This window comes from Anas platyrhynchos, chromosome 13 (assembly GCF_047663525.1).
Source record: "Anas platyrhynchos isolate ZD024472 breed Pekin duck chromosome 13, IASCAAS_PekinDuck_T2T, whole genome shotgun sequence".
NCBI classification, from domain to species: domain Eukaryota; kingdom Metazoa; phylum Chordata; class Aves; order Anseriformes; family Anatidae; genus Anas; species Anas platyrhynchos.
The window spans coordinates 19,090,931-19,108,045 of NC_092599.1; the positions used below are offsets into that span (position 1 = coordinate 19,090,931).

At 47.4% G+C, this 17,115-nt stretch overlaps 1 protein-coding gene across 8 annotated transcripts in view; it reads left to right on the top strand.

Annotated features, from left to right (window-relative positions):
* FBLN2 (fibulin 2) overlaps positions 1 to 17,115 on the top strand; it is a 111,597-nt gene that overhangs the window by 5,621 nt on the left and 88,861 nt on the right. For 2 of the 8 annotated variants that reach the window (XM_038185838.2, XM_072044426.1), the window contains exon 1: positions 2,594 to 2,741. The exons of 1 other annotated variant lie outside the window; for it this stretch is intronic. The gene's annotated coding sequence lies outside the window, so the exon portion shown is untranslated. Of the gene's footprint in view, positions 1 to 1,562; positions 1,756 to 2,246; positions 2,378 to 2,593; positions 2,742 to 13,439; positions 13,596 to 17,115 lie in introns of those variants that run through there. 5 more of the 8 variants (XM_038185834.2, XM_038185841.2, XM_072044424.1 and 2 more) reach the window with 4 other exon arrangements.

A 17,115-nucleotide genomic window follows, 5' to 3' on the forward strand; every position in this document is an offset into this window, starting at 1 on the left:
CCTAACAATGTTTTTTGTCAGCTTTGTTTCATTCAGAAATGATGGATATTTCCTTTTAGCTTCACTTTATAAACTCCTGGATGCATTATTTCTTCACTGTCACTTGGAGTCAAAGCAAAACATTTTAAGTGATCTTACAACATTAGAAAAAAAAATTGCTCTGTTTCTGAGCCACGACTTGGGAAGACTGAGTGAAGGCACTGCCTGAGGACAGGCCACCAACGTAGGACTCCGTCTTTCAGTTTGGGTTTAAGACTTCCCAACTTTATCCAGGTGAGTGGTGTTGTGGCAAGGCATAGCAGAGCTGAGCTGATGGGTTCATAGTGACCATTTTGCTCTGCTCTGCTGAGGAGATTCTGCCCTCCCTCTGGGGCTACGGGGCATCTGTTATTGCTGGTTTACACCCGTGTGTACAGGGACGAAGTGACTTGACCCTGCACTATGCCCTGCTCTGCCTGTGATTTCCTGACAGAGTCTGGTCCTTCTGTCATGGGTCTCTGCCCTGACAGTGCTGTGGCTCCACTTCAGCTCTGTCCTTGGGTGTAAACTTCTGGCTACAAGCCTGAGACCTTGTGCACAGCTTCCCTGCACCCTTCCTTGCCTGAAGGTGCACCAGTGAACGCTGTGTCCGTGCAGCCCCTGCAGCTACTCACTCATCTCTGGACACAGTGAGGGCACTGGGAATGCTGTTGTACAGGTGTTAAGGAAGACGTTTAGCTTCCATCTAAATGGGTCTGGCCATTGGGATCTCCTGGTGCCGTTGCCTGTGTTGGCAGAGCACAAGTGGAGGTAATGGTCCTTGGGTATTTTGGGGAGGGGAAACCTGAAAGATTTGACAGAGCCAGGGGTGCCCCTCTTAGACGTGACAGAGGATCTCTGCTCCTGGCTGCTTGTTGAGTGTCCTCCATGGGCGTGAATCACTCTGATGGAAGACATTAGCCCTACAGACCTGCTGAAGCTATCACAGCTGTTAACAGCAAAAACTGCTGCTGTGATTTCGGGAGTCCCCTGTACCTCCTGTTTCAGATTATCCCAGCTGTAGGGTGGACTCCAGCGGACTCTCCTGGTGTTTCCCAAAGCAGTGCGATGCAGGGCCTGGGGCGCAGAGCCAGCAGATGGGCGCTCGCACCCAGCCCAGCCACAAACTGAATGTGCAAAGCCCCAATGAAACGCTGCTGCTGGCTCTGCTGCTTCCCATCTGCTTGTGGCGCAGCTGGGTGGCAGCAAGTGGCACTCATGGACTGTCACCAGATGATTTAAGGGGGCAGTAAATGCCACCATCAGAGCAGCAGTGCTCACATCGCATCTTTGCTGAGGTGGAGAGAGATCCAAGTCCCCCGGCCTGTTATTCCCCTATTCTTTCTGTGCTTTCCTTTCTCCTTGGGATGAAATTCAGGACTGTGTAAGATCATTTTTGGAGGGTTGATTGTTTCCTCACAAAGTAAATAGCATTTTTTCCTCTTTGGCTAGAGTTACACAATAATTTTGTATAGTTGCAATCGCTTGAGGGTGTCCAGCAGCGACTGGCAGCGCCCCCGTCCCCACGCACGTTGCCACATTGCACAATAAGACAGTCCCACTTTCCCAAGCTTTGGCCGTGTCAGAGACAGGATACCACATTATTCAGAAATGGAAATTCTTACACTGCTACTTTTCCGTAATTGTGCACACATTTTGCCTGTGCAGATTTCAAACTTGCCTGTGAATGGGAGCTGCTGAGGGCCGGAGGCAGTGCACAGTTTCTGCGGGTGCCAGGTAATGCCGCGTTCTGCCTCTCACAGGCTGCGGGCTGGGCGGCGACTGCTGCGAGGAGGAGAGGAGAGGGCAGGAGGAGGAGAAGGAGGGCGCAGAGGGACCTCTCCCCTGCCATGGCAGCGATGGGAGGAGGTGACCAGGCGCTGCTGGGAGCCACCAGCTCTGAGCATGCAGTAGCTGCTGCTTCGTCTCCTGGTCCCTTGGAAGGTGAAGCCAGCAGCCAGGCGGTGGATGCTCAGCCCTCTGTGCTGGGTGGCTGTCCCCATTGCCTGTGCCTGGTTTGTGCCACCCCGGGGGCAGCTGGGCCCAGCGTCCCCATCAGGGTGCGATGGGTGCCCAGGTGTGGGAGACAGCTGTGCCTGAGAGCCTGCCGAGGGGGGAGGCACCTGGGGTTATTCTTACAGCCCTCTGAGGGGTGTTTTCCCGATGACACGGTGCTGTGGGGAACGTGTTCTTCCCAAAGACTTCTTCCCAAATAATTCTTCCCAAATCAGAGACTTCCCAAAGTCTCTGATTTATACCAGGACGGGTGTCAGTGAACAGTCCGTGTGGTCACATAAATACGCCAGCTGGGCCCTGCTGATGTAACGAGTGGGACTGCAGCCCCCGGGGCTGCCGCCAGGTAAGCGTGGGGCAGCTTCCACCCGGCAAAGCAGCCCGGGACAAAGGGAATCCAAAGGGAATCCCAAACCCTCCCTCGCCCGCCGTCGAAGCCCCTTTGGCTGGCCTGAGCGGGCTTCACCGGGGCAAACGGGGGGGCTGGGTTAGCAGCGGGGGCTGTACCCCCGCTCTTTGCTCACCGTTTCAGCTGGGTGCTGAGCCTGCCCCCGCAGGTGAGCGCCGCACACGGGGCGCTGCCCGCCTCCCGGCCCGGCCCGGTGCCGGTGCTCGGCGGCCCCCCCGGGCAGCCCCGCCGCAGCTTTCCGGCCCCTCCCTCTGCCTCCCGGGGTCCCCTCGCCCCTTCCCGAGCGGAGCGGAGCCGTGCGGTAAGTGCGGAGCCCCGGGCGCGGAGTCCCTGTCGCGACAGAGCAGCGCGGCGACAGCTCGCTGTCGGGGAGTCCCCCGGCCCCTCGGAGCGGGGGACGCGCTCCAGAGCCGTTTCCAGGCTACCGGGATAAATAGGCAAATATTTCCTTCCACTGCTTCTCTTCTCTCTGCCTCTCTTTGTTGTTGTTGTTGTTCTGAAAGTGGCAAATTGTCAAGGAAAAAAAAAAAAAGAAAGAAAAAAGTTGCTGTAGATGTTTCGGGGCTGTTGCTTTATTGAAAACAACTCCCTGGGTGGAGGCGAGAGCAGCCTGCGGTTCGGTGGGAGTGTTTGCAAATCAAATGTCACTTGGAGGTGGGGGAAATCTGGCAGACCCGTTCCGTAGGAGCCTTCTCCAAGTCGTGCAGGCTCGCTGGCCTCATGTGAGCTTAACGAAAACCAACGGGAAGTTTGAAAGGAAAGGGAGAAGATGGATGGGAAAGCAAAGGAAAGTGCTTGCTGCCTGCTTCTGCCGGCGTGCTTGGGTTCCTGGAAAGAGCGGTGCCGGGCATGAACTGGCTGCCCCCTTGGGAGAGCAAGGCAGGGTCTGTGGTGGGGACATTCTGGGGACCAGGCTGGGAGGTGGGCGCAGCAATGCAGCCCCCAGCAGCAGAATTGCTCATGGCATGGTCAGGGCTTGAGCAAGCCCCAGCCTGTTCCGTGCCCCCGTGCCTCCCCTCATCGTATCGCTTTCTCTCATCAATCCAAGCCCATTGGTCTCTGGAGCCAAGGCACCCGCGGGAGCGAGCCCGGAGGTGGCTGGGTTGGGCACACGGTCTGTGCCCCTCCGCAAGGCCCTGGGGGCTTACGGGTGTCATGCAGCGCTGGATTTCTCTTGGGACTTTTGGTACCACAGGAAAAGGTGCTGTCATTGCAGAGCTGTAGCAGTGCTGAGCCTCGCTGTTGCTTTCCACCCAGAGGTGATGAGTGGAGAGGTGGTGCTTGGGAGCTTGTCAGGTCCTCTGACTATCTAATAGGACCCCCTGCAGCCACATCCTCCCCTTCACTGCTCTTCCACATAGAAGTCTGTGTTTTGGGCATCCTTGCCCTTCTGCTGGCAGCGCAGGCTGTGGGCACAGCCCACATGCAGCTACACACAGCTTTACAGGTAGCTTGGTCAGGCTGTGTTTTAATGACAACAACAACTGGTATATGGCGAATAGGTACCCAGTTATTTGAGAAAGATGCAGCTCTGTAGTTAGAAAATACTAACTGCAGTAGTGGAGTGGATGAAACTATTTTTAAAATGAAAGATTTTTCCCCGAGTGGCAGAATGGGGCCTATAGAGGATAGAGGCCAAAAAAAAAATTTTTTTTTTTTTGAAAAAACAAAACAAAAAAAACCCTGCTTAGGTTCCCAAGGTGCATCAGCTGGACCTGTGGAATCGCTTTGAAGACACAGCTAAACCAGCATTAATAGGGCTGGTGTTGGCATAAAAATGTCATCCAAAAATCACACCCTTAATTGGCATTAGTGTGTTGGCAAACCTTTTCCAGTGCTGCTTTGTCTTTCAACAGCCATATTATTGTAACCGTTTCATGTGTTTTGTCTTGTGGCAAAGGCTCAGAGCAGGATTTGTTGAATTCAGTGCGGCAGCTGGAATCACAGAATGGCTTGGGTTGGGGGACCTTAAAGACCATCTAGTCTAACCTTTTACCTTCTCCAGTGAAGACAAGAAACCAGTGGCAAAGCAGTTGAGGCTTTCAGTCCTGGTGCCACCTCTGTGATTCCTTGTCTGTGGGCCCACTGCAGTAAGCTGCTTTGCAGGCTATGCTGGGACAAGGAGTAGGTAAATGCTTGCTTTAACTTAATCTTTTAATTCAAATTGGTTTCCATGATTGTAAAGATCCTTCACTCTTCTCCTTCCTTCTGTCCATTGACCTCTCCGTCCACTTTAAAACGTTTTCAGTTGCATCAGGTCATTGTGTGGGATTATAGACTCCTAAATTCATCTGACCTACGTGCAGCTGGAAGAAGCTCCCTTTACTTGGATTTGTGCACTGAGTGGTAGGTAGCCTTCCAAGGGTGATGGTGGGCGGTGGGACGGACATTTCAGTGTCATCAATACCCTCTGTCCCGCACAGCTGTGCAGCATGGAAGAGCAAATTTAGTTTTGCTGGACAGTTCCCCCAACAAGAGAAGGGCCTCACTGGGGCATTTCCATGTGGCCAGAACTGCCCAAGCCCTTGTTTTACATCCCTTGTGAAGCAAACCAAGCTTTCTTTTCACAGCTGCCTTCTCTCCTTTATTCTGGGAGGCGACAAATATTTACCATGTCGGTCTCTTTAAAACTGCTCTTTGGGAATTTTCTCATGCCTTGGAGTTTCTTCACCTGGTCTGTGGGTAAGAGCTGGCATTTATCTGCTCCTGGCAAAACCAGAAGTGTCCCTTAAAATATTCAGAGACTTTTGTGGTTGGTGAAAGGCTTGAATGAGTATGTGCTTTCCTACAGCTGCCTTCAGGCTTTCCAGTGTCATACCCTGAAGAAACCAGTGCCACTAGCTGGCCCATCAGTGCCTTGGGGCTGCTTGCCTCCTTCCTGCATCAGCAGCCCTCAGTCCCTGGCCGTGCTGTGTTTGTTCTGGAGGCAGCCCTTGTTTCAGGGCTGTAAGCTGCCCCGGGAGATGGCAGTGCCGTGCCTGCTGGGGCTCCCCTTCCTCCTCTGTCCCGAGGCTGGGCTCCATTGATGTGTTACTGGTCTGTATGCAGATCCCAAGTGGCACAAAGAACCTTGACCCTTAATGACTCTGCCTCTTATCTCTTCTTAGAGGCACCGACAACCCCTGTGTTTAGGATAAGGCTCTGATATAGTGATACGGTCCCATGCATTCACTTTTGTGTGGCTTTTCCCCTTATTCACTTGCATTAGAAATTTGGATTTCCTGCCAGCTCATTGGCATAATATTAACCTTTCTTTGCTGGATGTGACATGTTGCCTTTAATAACAGGGGCTTGGGTTTAATATCCCAGGAGGTCTTTCTCAGTTCTATGTTCGTGTAGTTCAGGAGCTAAAAGAAAGAGTCTTCTGAAAGGGGCTTTCCAAAGGCTGGTTTGTTTTCTCCTGGTTACATTGCTGTGGTCTTCTCTTAAGAAATAAAATGGTTGAAACAAACACATATCCCACTTAGATATGAAGAAATTGCAGCTCATTTGTGGCCTGGATCAGCTCCTTCTTCTGAACACGATTAGAGCAAGATCAGACCCTTTGTGTTACCCTTTCATTCTGGCATGTTACAAACCTAATATATTGTTCATGAAAATTAAGTTGTGCTAATTACATCTCCTGGTCTGCTTTAAGAGTCATACATTCCTGTCTGACTTGCTTGCTAATGAACTCTGTGGATCGAATCCAAACTCGGGGAGAATCTAAAGCACCGTCGATGATCTGAGCACGCAGCTCACCCGGGCTTCGTTGTCCAGATGTGACCCCCAGCCCAGGGGCAGCTGCAGAAACAAATGTTAGACTGGGAGATGCTGCTGACATTCACTGCTGGGTGCTCTAGATCCTGTGGCTCTCATCAGCACGGCCTCCTTTCTGTGAATGAAGGCAGGCAGCGACAGCCGGGCTGGCCGAACCGGTGCTTGAGGACAAGTCATGAAGGAGGGTAAGCCATGCTCCTCAGCAAAGTGAAGCTTTAAAAGTTGTCCCTCCTCACTCCAGAGGCTTCTGTCCTGCCAGTTTTGGTGGGAGTTTCTTTGTTAGAATTAAACTTTGGTTCAGTTCTTTTTTTTACTTGACTCTGGTGAACAAACCTTGGAGACAAGGAGCTCGTTTCTTCCTGTATCAGCAAAATGTTTTAGTGACTGCTAACCCCTTACACCTGTACATGGCTAGGCAAAGAAGGGTCCTAACCTGGTTTTGTCTAGACTGGCGATGCAGAGAGAGAGAGAAAGCAATTCCTGGGGCTCAGATACATGACTTCTTGGAAACAGAAACTGTAACCAGCAAAGGCGGTATCCCCAACAGAGCTGCAGAAGGGGTCTTGTGGGTGTTCTTAATCTACCTCACTGCAAAGCCAGCCAGGTTAGCTCAAACCACCTTTGTTTTGACTTAAATTAGCTGAGTCTGCAGTACAGCAGTGAATGTTCGCTCTGTCCGTCCTGCCAGACGTGTGGCGGGGGACTACCAGCCGGCTGCTGGTCCTCAGCCAGCTCCTGCTGCAGCCTCTCCAGGAGAGGCCATCTGGGCGTCCCCTGGGCTTCTCGGAAACGAGAGCCGAGCCCTTTGTCCAGCATCAATTTAAACGTGTTTGTCAGATGGGATCGGTTTAAGATGTGCCCCACACACTTGTGTTTGTGCTGTCCTTAATTTCAGCTTGACTCCTATTCCCCCTGCTCCTGGTTCGGGTCCTGTTAACAGTTCCTTCTGGGAAATTTCACAAGTCACCGGTGCCCTGCAGCAGCCACCAGGTCTGGGACCAGCTGGGCTCCTTAAGGGTGTCTCTGTGGTGCAGACAGAATAGCTTAGACTTTAATTTGCTATTTTACCCATGAAAGGACAGGCCTGCTTAGTTACCTGAGGGTTTGTGAACCGTTTAAGATGATACTGGATATGCATGCGTAGGAAGAGATTTTGACGATGCCCATGAGATTTTTATTCCCTTTTAAATTAAAATGCAATTTGTTGTCCATGTTTCTGTGACAGTCCCATCCTAAGTGTTTTATAGAAACAACTTCCAGGACTTTTGCTTTTCTTTACTATGCACGGGACTTTGGAGACCAGATTACTTACCAGAAGAAGAGATGGGAGCTGGAAAAATACTGTTTTGTTGGTGTCATAAATACTCTAGATACGAAGGAGACAGAATACCTTTAAAACTCTGCAGTGTTGCAGAGCCTGAATCCTTTTCATGGGAGAATGCTACTTTAAATATATGTCTGGAAAAAAAAAAAAAAGACAAAAAAAAAAAACCAAACACACAACTTCTGCAAACGATGTGTTTTCTTAAGGAATTAAAAACAACTGTTTGGAAATGATTAATTATTGTAACATGTGAGCACTGTAACGTTCCGTCCGTTCGCAGTAGTATTTCAAATGATTTAAAGTTGTTTGCTCAAGGTTTGCTTTTACCATGTCATTAAACGTCGTGGATTTTTTCCAGCTGTCCTCCACAAATGTATCACCCGTGATGGATTTTGCATGAGAACGGGCTGCCAGATTTTAATTTTGATATCAATTTTGTTTTACTTTTGATACAGTTTTGCTTTGCAGAACATACTGCTGGCTGGGACGATGCTAGCAGCAATAGTCGGGCTGAGATTTGGGGCCTTGTTTGCACCTTCTGAAAGCCCCGAGGATGAGGTCAGGCACGGGCAATTACCTGTCCCCTCTGACTGCCACCAGATCTCCCCTGGCAGTGGTTGTGGCCTCCAGCAGGAGGTGGCAGCTCTCCTATCTGCTGCCTGCATACTCTGAGCACTTCCTAAATTGCTTTGGGCAAAATCAAGTGGATTATCTCAAGCCACTGCTTAGACTATTGAAGATAATCCTGCTGGCTTTGGGCTTTGTCTTTTTGCTTCTTGAGGTGAGTTAGGGAAGACAGGAGGAACTGCTGTGGGGTGCAAGGCTGCTGGCAGGGGTCTGCTCTGCAGCACAGCTGGGAGGCAGGAGAGGCACGGCGGGTTTGCTAGTGGCTTGATGAAGTCATTCATCAGAAGAGATCTTTCTTGTTGAGCTGCTGAGGCTTGCCAGGGGCTCTTCCAGGCCCGCTGATTTTTTTTTTTTAACCACCCTTACTCAGTTTTTGTTGCCAGAACATTTACGTTTGGTCACGTTTTTCCAATTCTAAACTAATCCGCCTCAAGTGTGGAGCTCCATCAAATAATCAATGTAATCTAACATCCGATTATCTTGAAAGACTGGGTATGATTAGTGCATAAACCTTGGACGGCCACTTGGAAAAGATATAACCTGATACTGCAGAGAGCAGATTGATTTGGGGGATTACCTCTCAGCCCTGAACGGGTAAATAGCATAAATGGAGCCACTCGCTAAGAGGAACTGCTGCGTGCCCTGAAACATCACAGCGTGCCTTCAGAGCAAACCAGAGCTGCAGCCTGCTCCCTGACGTGCTGTTTGGTTTCTGGCACAGCTGCTTGCTTTGAGCCAGAAGGGTATGCCCTGTGGAAAGTGTATGAAATCATTCGTGGGCCTTGGTAAAATGCAGACGTTAACAGCAAGAGTGTGAATAAGCAATCTCTCTCTCTCTCTCTCTCTCTCTCTCTCTTTATTAAGACTTTTGCATTCTTTTCAAAGTGTTGACATAGTACACTATGCCCTGGGGTGTTGCAAGTGTCTGAATATTTAGGATGTGTAAAAGACCATGATCATGCAGTAACATCTCTTCAGTCTGGGCAAACAGGTTCATTTGAGTGCTTCACTTTTGTTCTTAAATTTAAACAAAATGAACTAAGATGCTGGTAAGCAAAAAGGAAACTCACTGGTATATACTTACTTTACTAACATCTATCCTGTTAACAGTGGAAAAAATAAATGAGCACTTTATGATGATAATCGTGAAGCTGAAGCATACCTCTAGACTAGACAGTGTCACAGTTGATTATAATTTTGGTTACATTGCTGTAGTCCCTGTCTGTCTGTCTCTGAGGCCAGAAATGCCTTTTTGTTACGTGACTGTGCAGGGCTGGGCACTGAGATACCCGCTGTGCAGCTAGGCTCCAGGTGCTGCCGTGGGTGAGGTACGTCTCTGCACTGGAAAAAGGGTTTTAATAGGCAGCGAAGTGTGTGTCAGGCAAGCATGTGTGTGTTTTAAATAAAGCAGTCTCCACTGGGTTTAAAATGAAATGTTTCCATTTCTTTTTAAGCCTGCTTTCCTAAAACTCATTTAAAGAGACTCAATAACATCTGCCATCAGTGACATCCTTATGTTTGGGCTCTAGCCCTGTGAGCACCAAGCCCATTTGTATCAGTCACTGGGACGGGGCACAGGGTTAGGTGTTCGCAGGCAAGCGTTCGGGCAGCAGCAGAGCCCATAATTGTGCAACAAGGCCAGTAACTTCTTCGAGCTGTTGTTCAATGGCATTTTTCCTGATGGGCAAGTTAAGTAGGTCTTGTTTCCTCACGAAAAGAAAAACTAAGTTAAAGGAGAGAAATGCTCTCTGCAAATCACATCCTGTTTCTATCCTTCAATTAGCACAGATTTGGGATTGCAGCCTGACTGCAGTCCATCTGACCTGCTTCCCCTCCCCTCCTTATTGACACTGATATTAGAACTATGGGAAAACTTAGCCTGCTGGCAAAATGGGTGGAAAATCAAATGTTTAATGTTTTGCTTGAACATTTTGTGGTTTCTCCTGAAATTCTTTGTCTGAAACAAAGGATGTTCTTTGTTCTTTTTCGGGAGGTTGTTTTATTATTTGAAAAAATCTGCAGTGTCATTGTAGATCGCTGAAGTTTCTACAGAAATGGTATCAGTTCTTCACATCTTATTTTTCTTTTATTTTTATTTTTTTTTAAATACCTGAAACAAGGAAGGACAGTTAGAAAAGATGAAAAAAAAAAATTGTCTGATTTGACAATGAAAGATTGTTCATTGGCAGATTCTTACAAATGCATTCAGAATCAAAATGTTAGTGATTTGGAAAAATCTTGAAATACAGTAATTTCACATGACCTCCCTCTTGGAAGCTTCTATGGTTTTGCATTCTTTGCTCCAGCACTATTCCCACTGAAGAAATGCTTTAAAAAATAAAGAAAAAAAAAAAGAAAAAAATGTATTTTTTAAAAAACATCATTCCTTGCTTCTTTGATACCGCATTAAGTTGTGTTTATATAGCTTAATCTTATCCTGATTTATATGATCAGAATTAAGCTTTTATGGGTTTGTTTGGAGTCTGGAGAAGATACGAACTGAAGCACAAGACAGTCACAGTCCCACGGAGCCGGCGGGCGGTGGCTGCCTGGGGACACGCTGACCCCTGGCCATGCAGCACTGCAAGCGCTCCCAGCTCCTCCTTGCCACTTGCAGGCCTGAGGAGCAGCGATGGGCACAGGGACAGGCTGGAGGCAGCAGCTGGAGCCCTCTTCAGAGCTGCAGCTGGGATGGGGGTGTCTGCAGCCCCAGGGTGCAGTGAAAAAGAGCGAAGCCCTGGGTGCCAGCAGTGGCAGGGCTGCGGGGGCTGCCCCTATGCCTGGCACGCTCCATGCCTGCACAGTGCTCAGAACAGGGTTTTGTAGCCCTAAGGGGCTCTCTGAGGCAGGAGAAAAATGGTGGCTTGGTGACAATGTGGGTGAAGGGACATCCTGGTCGCACCTTCTGCCCTTTCAGTCAGACTTGATTTTACCATTACGCTAGCTGGAGCTGTTAAGTAGCTATTAGTTAGCACTCAGGCAGCATCCTTTTGTTATTTCAGAATTACTGAGATACTTAATTAGCTGTTCATTAACTGCCTTAGACAAAAATAAGATCTGATTAATCATCATTTCAGCAAATTATAGCCTGTTCTGCAGGCTACTGAAATTAAGCACTGAAGGGCTGGCTTCCTGCAGCGAGCTGTGACCTGCCCCGGCTGCGCAGTCCTCTCTGCCTGTCACTGACCCAGAGGGCTTGAGGTCCGTGGAAATCGGTGGGGTCAACACCTGGGGGGCATGGATCCGTGTGTGAATGGGGTGAGGACCACGGAGCACTGCCTGTGACACAGCAGACATGGTGCCAGTGCTTGGCAGAGGGCCGCGCTCTGAGCGCACACACAACCAGCCAACAAGAGAGATGTCTGGTGGCCACCATTCATATCCTTTGGGATCACTTCCTTTTGCTTACTTTTTTTGTAAGCAATATCCATTGTAACTGATCAAGATCAAATTTGCAAGCTGATTGAGATCTTGAATGCATAATCGAAGACTATAGTTTTCTTTAAAGTAGTTCTATAGGGTATGTTATTTCTTGTTTTATCTCACATGCATTCTGATTTCAGACATAACTGATTTTAGTTAATTATTCACCGGGGAAGATGGAACTGGCACCTTTGTTTTAGAATAAACTTGCTTATCCAATGGCCTAGAGTTTGAAGAAAGGAAAACTTCAGAAGCATCATGGGATCATTAAAATCCCACACAAGGTATTTGCAGGTATTACAAAGCCAAGCCTATAAAAAGCAGGTTCCTTACAAGAAATTGCTTTGCATTCTTCTGGACAAGAATTAAAGCTCCCCCAGAACTTTCCTGTTATTGGCCATCTTTGTGTCTTAGATTCTTCCTTTTCCAAGATCCCTGACTGTTGCTCCCCTTTAATCTCTCCTAAGGGCTCCTTCTCAGCCTTTTGAAAGCAGCTCTAGCTGTTCCCTCCCGCTGCCCAGGCTTGTCCAAGACCGTAAATAGAAATCACCCATTTCTTTAGTGAGCCCTTGCCAAGTGGGGCTGGATGCCCCTTCAGCCTTCCTGTGTAATTTGATTTAGGAGCGTTTGAAACACTGACAGTATTGACACTGGGATTACATGTAGATTGCATTCAAGGAAGTTGGGAAATAACACAACCATTGACTGCTTGGGCTTTTCCCTTTCCAAGGCCTAAAAATTGAGGAGAAAGTTGCGCCAGGTCAGTACTGGTTGTAAATCACCCGGGTTTTGGTGTGCTGTGCTCAGGACCTGATGGTGTGGTTGGGACTGGATGAGCGGGAGTGACAGGGCTCAAAGACTGCTCTGTCTTCTGTGACCACGCTGCTCTATGTGTGTTTGGCAGCTTCACTGCTGGTTTAACTCTTCCCAGTGCAGACTTTGGGAAGGAGAGGCATTTTCTCCCCCTCTGCAGTGCAGACTTCTCATCATTAAGCATGGAGTGCCCGGTTCTGGGCTCTTCTCTACAAGATGGACATGGAGCTCCTGGAGCAAGTCCAGCAGAAGGCTATGAAGATGATGAGGGGACAGGGGCATATTCTACGAGGAGAGGCTGAGAGAGCTGGGCCTGGTTAGCCTGGAGAAGAGACGGCTGGGCAGGGATCTTATCAGTGTGTATTGAACTGGGTGGTCCTCAGAGGTCCCTTCCAACCTCAGCCACTGTGATTCTGTGATATGACTGCAAATACAAAACAAAAGTAGACCAATGAAAATAGAAGAATCTTAACAGAATAATTAACAGAAAGAAGTTTTGTTGCTGTGTGTGGAGAGCTTTCTTTTGTTAACAGAAGAAGCTGAGAGGGTTTCTCACTGAGCTGATGGCAGCACTGGAGAGGAGTGGTTGGGAGTCTTGCAGCATGCCCCGTTTAACGTCTTCATTGCCAGAGGTCCCAGACCAGATGCCCGAGCTTCACTGGGGCTCACTGGGCCTTGCCAGAGTTGTCTCTATGAAGGGCCCTGTATTGGTTGCGGGGACAGCGGTGCCCCCAGAACAGTGGTGGTAGCCCTGGGCAATGGGACTGGCTCCCTTCGATGTGGGGCATTGTGGCCCCTCTGTGTGCCAAGCACCCCAGGAAGGGGAACCGTGGTCATCAGTGGCTGGGTGCAGCCCCTGTCCTGGGATTTGCAATTTGGGAATGAGCTCTTTAACAGCCCCGTGCATGTGAAGGAGGCAGCCCCGGTGCTGCCCTGGCCATACCTGGGTCAGGCGGTCGTAGGCAGAGCTTTGAAATGCGAGGCAGCTTCCTCAGGCATCGCGGGGGGTAAAAAGTGAATTAACCATATCATAGGCACATGGTACTTCCCTGCTCAGATTACACTACAAAATCTGGGCAGTTCCTAAGATAGAGCTGGAAAAGGGGATTTGGGAGTGTGAGCAGCACTTGGAGCAGAGCACAGCTGACATGGCTGGGAACAAAAGGTGATAGGAAAACTCACTGCATCTACAGTGCTGCACATCCACAGGTCAGCAGAAATCTTTCCTAACTGGACGTTTGTTGCAAATTTGTTGGGAGAAGCGTAAAATAACTTTGTTTGAGGGCTGGCTTTGCTTTGTGCCTTATTTTCTGCTAGTTGCAAAGATTTTATCTGGCTGTGTTTACTCTTTGATTTTGTACTCTGTTTTCCAGATTTACTTTCTAACTCTTCGTGATACTCTGAAACTTTTGCTAAATATCTTCGGTTTAATTCAATTTAAAGACTTAAGTAGGTAGAGGCGGGTTTGCTTTGTTAGGTAAGACTGCATCTGCTCTGCGTATGGACAAAGCTTTTTGCAGTACGGTTTTCTGCGAAATACTCCATAAGCAACACATGTGTGCTAGTGCTGTTAGGCAGAACTTCACCGAGCTTTTTTTCACTTCTCGTCAGAAGTGAGCTTCTTACAAAAGCAATTATTTTTAATGCCGCTTCTGGCCTTTTGACTGTGGATTCGGGGAGCATTTTACCTCACATACTGAAGCAAAAGTTAGGTTTGTTTTTGTTAATGCAAGTCAAGAAGTAGCAATGATTCGGTGTGACAGGCTGAATGTGAGCCATATGAGCCGAGCTGCACAAGCATAAAGGATGATTGTGCTGCAAAATATCTCCAAGTAATTTGGATTTTGACACACTTACCACTTCTCAGGTTGCATTTCCCCCTCCCCACCGCTCCTGCCCTTCCCCCACCGCCAAGGACCTGATGGGATGGAAACGTCTCTGCATTGTCTCTGGGAACTGTAATGCTTGGGCTGGAAGTGCGCTGCTTCTGCAAATTTCATTGTAGCAATGTGAGAGCTTCACAAAGAGATGGTAGTAATTGTATAAGCTTACGGATGTAGTCTTAAGTAACAACTCCACAGACACAGCTCAAGCTTTAGACGCTAATTCTTACCGCTTTTAGAGTTTCAGGGTCGGTGGTTTCTCCGGTTCCCCAACAAGTCCTGAAGCACGCTGCCATATAGCACTTTTTTGATTCAAGAAGTGCAACTTGTGCACTGGGACGGAGAAGCACAGCTCACACGCAGCTCCCGGCGTGTGTGACGAGAGTTGCATGTTAGGGAGGACTGCTTGTCCCCAGGCAGCCCGGAGCACCGGGCACGGTGCCACTCAGCCCCTCTCTTGGGCGGAGGATTTTGCAGTGCCATTTTTTTCCAATTAAGCACTATTGATTTCTTTTGCGTGCTCCATTTTTTTTTTTTTTTTTTTTTGGTAGACTTCTATTTAATTGTGGTTTCTCTGTATGGATGGCAAAATAAGGCTGTTTTCATGTTAAATGATACATAGCCATAGTAGGATTTTATGCCCAACCCTTTTATTGATTAAACTTCTGCATTTTGAAGTAGAAAGGAATAACAAGTAACAGTACATTTCTGGCTAGGGTTTCTTACCAATAAGTGAAGTGGTGTGTGTGTGTGTGTAAGTGCAACATATGTCATATTTTATAGATGTTGCATTGATATTTTAATGGCTCTTAAACTTAAAGATTGAATTCTATTCTCTTAGGAAGTTTATCATGCAGATGCAACAAATGCAAACCAGGTTAAATGAGAACAGAATCTGTTTTTTCAGTGAATCTGTTCTAACCCATTGGACCAGTGCAACCCCCCTGAGGTCATTAGAAAGGATCCTGCTGACCCTGATGGAAGTGGGGATAAAGTCAAGCATTAGGATGGTCCTGGTTGTGACATGCCTTTGCTGCTTAATGTAGTATGTGATGTTTTTAAGGAAGCAAACCAAAAATAATACATTGGATACTATTTATAAGGCAAAATCCCAGCAAAATATCTGTCATCAGGTTCCAAATTATTCCTTGCTTCCCTTTAACAATGAGCTATCCATTATATGGTCTTAATTTATGGAATGTTAAACAGTTTTTGGCGTTACTGTGCCCCTGTAGGAAGAACAGATGGTACTCTGAATGAGTTTTGCTATGGGATAAAATGTTCCAGGTCTTCAACGGATCGTATCCATCTGTAAGAAAGGAATAGAATTTGTGTAAAATAAACAGGGTATAGTCAAACAACTTGAAATCCTCTGCTGAAGGAAAAACAGCGTCTGTAGGCTGAAGTGGTAGTATGCATTGGAAGGTAACATGGAAAGCTATTGCTTAACATTGCTTTAAAGGTGAACTTTTACTTTACTTAAATATCCCAAAGGGAAAATCATATTTCTGAGGATTTGGAAGGCAGTGGTGAGTATATAACATGGTCAATATATACTGACAGCAGACTCTGCATAAAAAGAACATGTTACGTTTATAATCAGATAGATGGGCAATGTCTTCATCTTGTCTCCATGCAATGCAGTTCTGCCTTATCTGATTTATAGAGCTTTGGCTCTCTGAGAATAGTGTGGAAGTGATGAAGACTCAAATCATGACAGTCATCACACCAGTGTGTAATATAGCTAAACTTACAGAACCGAGCAGAACATCTCCATCATGATCCACATCTTGCACCCCCCATAAAAGCTAGTCATACAGGTCAAACAGTGGATTGTGAGAATTGCCAGAAGTTGCACCAATTTCATTCTCCATTCTTCTAAATGACAGGATCTCTTAGGATGATGAACCTCCATCATTTTTCAGAGCTCTACTGAGATTCTGGCTGCTAGCATTTTGGGGAATGATGGCTTTCTTCTCACTGGCCTATGCACTTTGGTGGCCCAGGTCTGGTGAATGAATTTCACTTTCCCTTTATGTCTCTCTCTCAATTCTATAAACTTTGGTCTTGTTCCTTGTAAAGTTTTCCTTTGCAGATTGAAAAATCACAGGTTCCTCAGCTTTATCTACCCCAAAATAAGGTAATTAATTGTCTAAGGTCCTCATAAAGTGAATAAAGACAAGCACACTTCTAAGGGGCAATCTACACATCTTAAAATGGACTATTAGTAACACTAATTGCCCTCCAAAGTTTTACCCACCTCTTCACTGACTGTAGAAGAAGCTTCATCAGTTGAGGTAACTTCTAGAAAACTGAATTTAAACTAAAGCCTTGTTCTTTAGAGAATTTAGATTCATGGACCCCTCTGTTCTTGTTCTTTGCACTTTGAGTAGCTAAGATCACTGTACCAGCAGCTTCCATTTAGAAATGATTCTGCAAAATTTCTAGTACCCTTATAACGATTGGGTATCTGATGAAAATCCTCCCTCTCCCAATCTCCCAAATCAGTCAGATGGTTGTGAACGTCTGACTGGGCTGCCAGAGTGTTTAAAATCATCCTGGGGAGAGGTGAGGTCGTGCCACAGGAAGGCTCTCTGCAGGTGCCTTTTTCTGCTGGATGGCTGCTTGTTACTGCAGGCTCAGAGGCCGTGTTTGTGGCAGCACTAGCAGAGGAGTCTGAGGGAAGGCTGGACAGCTGGAATAGCTCTGCTCTCACTGCGAAGAATATGTTGTAGTCCTAATCACTTGTGTTTACTTTTTTTTTTCTTCTTTTTAACCAAATGTCATGTGATTTTTAGGAGACTTTGTTTTATCTTTTGCATATTAGTGACTTTGTCATCTTAATT